This window comes from Nannobrachium achirus (assembly GCF_963921795.1).
Source record: "Nannobrachium achirus genome assembly, chromosome: 1".
Classification (NCBI taxonomy): domain Eukaryota; kingdom Metazoa; phylum Chordata; class Actinopteri; order Myctophiformes; family Myctophidae; genus Nannobrachium; species Nannobrachium achirus.
The window spans coordinates 49661321-49669115 of NC_137810.1; positions in this window are offsets into that span (position 1 = coordinate 49661321).

Consider the following 7795-nt stretch of genomic DNA (forward strand, 5'->3'; position numbering starts at 1 on the left):
CTTTGCCTTTTTTTACTATTTTGTTTTTGTTTTTTAAATATTTCAAATAGCTGATCTGCAAGTTCACAACGTGCAGATGTAGATCATCATTTGAAGTATTTAAATATGTTTTTAAAAAGGTAAAGAAGTTAAGGCATAAGGCATAAGACCTGGATCATAATAGGGCCCGCACATGTCCGCACGTCATGCAGGGCACTGTTCACGAGCACAACGGACACGCACGCATGCCGGTAGGTTACATGGATTTAATAATGGCATCCAAAGTGAGTTTTCCTTCCTCACAATCTCGCATTTCTGAGGATTTCTCAAAATTCAGAGATTGTTTCTCAGAATTCTCACAATTAAATTTTTTTTGAAACTCAGAATTCAGTTTTTTGTCTATAGCTCACAATTGTAAGAAAGCCAATGCTATAGGGAAACAAACTGGGATGAGGTCAGTCAACGCGACATGAAAGGCACAACCGAACCCAACATTTGCATAATACTTTTTTGACGATGAAGGCAGACCTGTAAACCACGTTGACTCAATAAAAATGTTCAGACGATGAAGGTGCAATACCTTTTGGCCAAAGCAGTGATTCTGAACCATATAAGGATCCCCAGTTTGACATTAGACCAAACGCCCATTTGATACAATTTTGACCTCTGGGGCCCCAATCACTGTATCATCAGTGTTCATTTAATGAGTGTACAAATGGAACGCTCTTGGAGTTACTGACACATAAGGGTCCATTTGGTTTGTGACTGTCAACCCCTGGGGGTCCCCGAACCACTGCCATACATCTTATGAACTCCTTTTTTTATTTATAAAGTGTTGTAACGTGTTTATAATCACTGTCAGAGCTTACCTTTAGAATTGTGCTGCATATGACATACCGGTATAGGCCCACACAAATTAGGTTTTCACAGTGTAACGGTCAGATATTATCAACAATTTTAAAATAAAACGTTAATGATTCTCTTTACGATTTGATTCTCTTCACGATTAAATTGATGTTTCAAAACGTAGCATGCAATGAATGGCTTTCACATTAAACAACAGACACAAACACAGTAATATTTTCTTTTTAATCTAAATTAATTCAATCAGATTAGTCACATTCACCTACACAGTTCAAATGATTCAACCAAGCGTAAAATGCCAATGTGAAAACTTGTGGCAATTTGTTGCGGTGCTGGCATGGAGGGAGTATGCATGCACAGTTTTATGCCGGTCGGTCCAATAGTGCCAGAGGTTAGCTGTTAACAGAAAGACGGACGGACAGACAGACAAACTCACAGACAGGGGGCAAAACATTGTCTTGGCCACGCCTTTGGCCTAGTGCCTGGTGAAGACTAAAGTAAGTCCAAATGGAAATCCAGTCAAGAACATAATCCCCAGAAAGTAAGAAAGTAATCCAATTTAATGTTCAGTTTCCACAATGGGGAAAACAAACACCCTCGATCAAAATTCTAAATAAACAGTCTGACCAGTTTGACAAGAGTCCCAGGTAATCCTTTCAACTGTGAGTAGTAAGCTACTAGTTTTGGTGGCCTTGGCTATGTTCCACTTCCACCGATTAACATTTATGAGATTACATGAATCAAACATTCCCAGGTCACACGTGGATAGGGTTGGGTATCGTCAGCGATACTTTTAATGGTATCGATTCACTGAACCGATACTATCGAGTATCGGTTCACGTAAAAACGAACGATACCTTGTTTCGATACTTTTGAATGCACCTCTTGCCGGTCGCATCTGTAACAGTTGGGCTACTGAAAGTTTAATGACTGCTTTAGTAGGCTACACTCGTTACTGTGAAAATAGCCGAGAATAGCCTATAATGTTTATTATTATGATAATGGTTGGTGGGTAAACCACCGCTCAGTTCACACGGGTGTGATTTTTTACTTTGCCCACAATATGCTGATTATCATGTTGCATTGTTGCTTTTTTTCTTTCTTACTTTGTCCACAATAAGCCACCTGCCCTGGCGGAGACCTTTAGACCTGTAGAACATTCTTCTAGTTATTTGAGAATGTTTTCACTCTTTTACAGCCATTGTTGTGGTATCAATAGGAATCAACACACGGTCAGATATCATGGTGCCTCCACTAGTTTTACATGACATTATGAAATAATATTTATTTTATTATTTCTATTATCATACTGTGTACAATACCATAAAAAACTCAAAGGTGTGCAATGGGATCCATTAAATTCCCAAACGTTATCAGGATAAACTGGAAAAGGTCCTTCAATGAAAGATGATGTTTCAATAAATCTTAATTTGAATTAAATCAGCTGATAAGCACGCAGTATTAAAATTGATTTGAAATTGAGATCAAAAGTGAGTCAGAAAGGCACTGTGCCATAAAATAATTGTTTTACAGCAGGCTACATATCTTACGTGGCACAATGTAGCATAGAGGAGATATAGCACAGCAGGCAGATTATACACATATATAGATATATAGATATATAGATATTATATAGATATATACTTTATTAGTCAATGTAAACAGCATGTGGTACAGTCAGACAGGCAGAGATACTCAGTACATTTACTCAGTTACTGTCCACCCCTGTAGACCGGCTAACACACACACAAAAGGTCATTTGGTCCTATGTATTCAATTCATCAAAACAATTTACACAATAATACATGTTATCAACACATACAAACACATACATGTACAAAAGTGATGGAACATTTGCATTTACCTCCCCTTATGGTCTGCTTATAGATTATTATTATTATTATATATATCGTCACTGTCCGGCAGAAACCTTGTATCTCCAAGTTTCAAATGTGTATGTTTTTTTTTTCTCGTAAAGTAAGCCTTGCTTCACCATACTAGACTGTCGCACAAGACTAGTGAAAATAGCAGATACAACCACACAACGCCTCGCGGTGCGAGGGCGTTTTCTGCTTGTAGATCGGCTATTTTCACTAGTTTAAATCATTTTTAAAAAGATAAATACAAAAGGAACGGTTTTAGACATACAACCTGACAATAACGATATATTTATTTCTTAATGGGATGTGGAGCAGAAATTGTGCTGTGGTATGAGTGGGTGTAGAGTAGACAGTTACAGGAAGGTCTTTAGTGACATTTACTCAAACTTCATGTTTAGGTGCATCTTAACTGAAAAATACACCCGTGCTTGCTTATATAATTTAGAAAACATCTTATCAGTCTCCAAATATCAGTTTTAAGGCCCATTCCCACTGGGCCAGATAACAGATAAAAAAATCTCTTTCTCCAGATATTTTTCCATTCAAATTGGATGTTAGATACAGATAAAAAAAATATCTGCCACAGATAAAAGACATATCTGTGATAGATATTTTTTTATCTGTATCTACCATCCACTTTGAATGGAAAAATATCTGGAGAAAGAGATTTTTTATCTGTTATCTGGCCCAGTGGGAATGGGCCTTTAATTTTATAAATATTAGTTTGTGATTATTATGTAACTATTAGCCCACTTTACTGTACCTACTGTAGGGAGAAAAAAAATAAACGGAATGAGAAAAACACGATACTGACCATGATGCTGATGAGGTCAGCTTCAGAGGTCAGTATTATCGTGAAAATACTTCAAGCGCTCCCCATTGAGAAACACTAGTTAGTTACGTTTAATTGAAAAGGTTTCTCTTAAACAGAGGCAAAGTAGCTATCAAAATATAAGTGAAATATTTTAGAGAAATTCCATTATTTATAAAGTATACTTCTTTCATCAACTGCCATGGTAAAAGACAATCCATCATTCATAAGAATTTGTAAGAATAAAGCCTGCTCTTTGACTGGGCTTCACCTCGAACATCTCCTTCGGTTTCCGTTGATGTTTTTCAAACTAACTTACTTTATGACCCCAGAATACACTGACCTGCAGGAATTCTGATACAGCTTCAGAAAGTGTTGACCAGTGAGAAACACATGTAAGGCTATAGGCTACCATATGTCATTATGTCAACGTCTACCTTAAAAGCTCATCGAGCTGTGACAACTCTTTTCACTGCTCAACCTCAGGTGTGTCCATTTCCCTTTTGTTGGATTTCAAAGATGTGGAAAAAGCTCTCATTCTGGTCAGGTTCATCATTCCTCTCGTTGAAGAGGAGAATGACCCTGCTGCCCTTGAAGAGCTGCAGCTCTGGGACAATGTATGAGTCCTCTGAGTGAATGATGTTTTTAATAGTCATACATGGACTTTTTTGCCAACAATGCTCGAGGTAAACACGGCCTTTGTTGTTCTTTTCTAGGTGTCTCACATGTACGTAGATGAAGTAGTGAGCATTCCTTGCAGCAGTGAAGATCTCGTATCTGCCCGTATCACCACTCTCTAAGGAAACAAGAGAAGGAGAGAAAATAAACACTGGTAAATTTGCCTTTTGGTAGATACTGAAGGAAACAAGATAGCCTATCTTTTAGTGATGTGATATTACACTCTTTACCTTTCAGGCTACCGGTTACGTAGACTTTCTCTGTGGGGCTTTGTGGTCCAGGGTCCTATAGATTGTAGATGGGCAGATTCAAGTCAAAGTTGGATTTCATTTGCAGAGCACCTTTCATACACGTGGAATTCAGTCTATCTATTTCATTTTATTTCATAGTCTTCTCAGGCTTTTGTGAATCTCCAGACAGTTTTTAATTTGGTTGATTCAGTATATTTGATATTTATTTGATCAAACACCTATACAAACACATTGTAACTTCAAACTCCATTTTAACCATGATAGATTCATCAAAAACACGTCCTTGATGGTGACTCATACATACTTTATATTTGTAATACATTTTTAACCCTGTCTAGGGGATTCACAAAGAGTACATGATAAAATGACACTTTTCTCTTTTTTTAAAGTGAAATATCCATTTAACTGTACAAAATAAGGATGCTTCAGGTTGTAAACAGCACCAAGCACCCGTAACATTAGGTCAGTCGCTTGCTGTCAGTGGTTCTCTCACCCAGTGGTGGAAGGTAACCAAGTTCATTTACTTAAGTACTGTACTTAAGTTTGAGGTATTTGTACTTTACTTTAGTATTTACAATTTCCCATACTTTTACTCCACTACATCTCGGATCCAAATATTGTACTTTTAGTACACTACATGTGTAGCAGAGTGACTCACTGCCTCAGCATAATAGTATCTTGTATCTCTTTCTGTCCATAGAAAATGTTTCTTTGGATTAATGGTTAAGATATGGGACTTTCGCACGGGAGACCCGAGTTCAAAATCCGGGAATTACCGGTACATTGGTGCCGGGACCCGAGTCGGGTTTCTCCGTGGGAGGTCAACAGAGGGATGAGTGTAGCAGAGTGACTCAATGCCTCAGCCTGATGGCCGCAAAACTCTACTGTCTCCCTCCCTCTGTCCATAAGGATATTTCTTTGGATCAATGGTTAAGATATTGAACTTACATATCGTCGTTGTCGGGTGAAAACCGTGTATGTCCAAAACCTTTTGTTTTGAATTTATCATTTTAAAAATGATTTAAACTAGTGAAAACAACCGATCTACAAGCACACAACGCCTCGCACCGCGAGGCGTTGTGTGCTTGTAGATTAGCTGTTTTCACTACTTTTGTGCGACGATGGCCTATGATGAAACAGGGCTTTACTTTGCGAAAAGAAATTACAAATTTGAAACTTGGAGATACGAGGTTTCTGCCCGACAGTGACGATATAGCAGACCTGGGTTAAAATCCCGGCCATTACATGTGTTTGAAAACTCTAGTTACTATGTAGATTTTGATTATTATTACAAAACATACATCACCCACTTGGCGCTATGTACATATTGGCCATTTGAGAATAGCCGATCTACAAGCATTGTGACTAAGGCTGGGACTTTAACTGATTAATTGCGATTAATTAATTACAGAAAATTAACGCGATTAAAAAAAATTACGCATTTTAATCGCACTTAGTTTTTGCACCACAGAACCTTCAGTTTTGGGCATACCGATCATAGCGATGCACCAACCAAGAAGAGACAACAAACGCAAAGGGAGAAGTAGCCGATCAGAGCGTTTTGCTTGGCCAAGTGGATGCGAAATTTTGATTTAAAAAACTCACTCGTTGATTCACTCGTACAACAAAATGTATTTTACTTGAAAAAAAAGGTTCTCAGGTCAAATATCGATGTGCGATTAAAATGTGATTAATTGCGATTAATTAATCACAGAGCCTGTAATTAATTAGATTCAAATTTTTAATCGCATCCCAGCCCTAATTGTGACGCTTTGTGAGCTTGTAGATCTACTATTTTCAATAGATTGTTATAGATTTTATACATGTGAGAACTCGTGAAACAGGACATTCTCCATAATGAGTACTTTCTACTTTTGTACTTTAAGAAGGCTACATTGTTTACTTTACTCAAGTACATTTTGAATTCCAGACTTTTACTTTTAAGGGTGCCCTCACACCAAAATACCTATGAGAGTGGAATCCGCGTACCGCCAATGCATTTCAATGAGAAGGGAGCGTTTTTTTGCAGAAATCCTCTGCTGGCATGAAACCGCTTCACTCTCATTGAAATGCATTGGCGGAACGCGGATTCCACTCTCATAGGTACTTTGGTGTGAGGGCACCCTTACAAAGCATTTCTACTTTGCAGTATTGATACTTTTAAGTGTATGAGTACTTTTTCCCACCACTGCTCTCACCTGTTTGCCTGCCGGCTGGTAGATCACCATGGAGAGGAAGAAGCCCAGCATCAGGCCCAAGACGAGCAGTCCCATTACCCTGGCCACAGAGGCCATGCCCTGGAAGTAGGGATGGGACCATAATTGTTATTATCGTTTATCGTGATAAAGAAACACTCATGTATCGAGAAATTATCCTCTGTCATGCACCGGTTTTATTTCCCGAGCTGCATGTCAGGTACCATTTAAACCCTCGTGGTAAAAGGACCTGGAAATAACGTACTTTTTTTTTCACTCTCTACCAAATCTCTTTGACAAAAAATAGCCGATCTACAAGCTCACAACGCGTCGCGTTGTGACGCGTTGTGAGCTTGTAGATCTGATATTTTTGGGCAAATGTTCTGCCCCAGGATAATGGATGTTGGGGATATTTTGACTATTGTGATATAATATCGTAAATCGCAATTTCTTTGGTCACAATAATCGTGACATGAAATGTCCATGTCGTCCCATCCCTACCTGGAAGCAGTGTGTGGGGACTCTGGGGAGTCCAGGTGGAGCTCTGGGTCCAGGTGGGATGTCCATCTCCTCTGGTATGATGTTCATCTCCAGCAGTGTGTTCTCCTGTCCTGCTTGCTGTGTCTTCATCGTTCAGAGTTCTGCACTTGCTTTCAGAGAGAACTCCTTAATATACAGCCCAGCATGCACTTCCCACTCACTGAGAAGAGAAAGGGATCCCCGTCCACCCACGCACAATAAAAAGAGTTTCTCTGCATGCCTGTGCACATGTGTGCATGCACGCGCACGCACGCGCACACACACACTTCTCCCTTCCATTTTTATGTTTTTATTTGTTTAGTCCTGATAACAAGATTACTTCTGGGCAGTTGGCACACCCTCTCTCTCTCTCTCTCAACACAACATTAGGGGGCAATACAGTATGCAAAACACACAGCACACACATAGATACTGTACACAGTACACACGTGCTGGCTGCCGGTGTATATGAAAACCTGCACATACACAGTGTATATGAAAACCTGCACATACACGTACAGTGCATGTAAAATAAATCTTTGTATGTGAATTTTCTTTATAATTGACGTGAATTTGTGTTTGCATTGCTCCTAGGCTTGGTCGTATCATCTGTGAGTA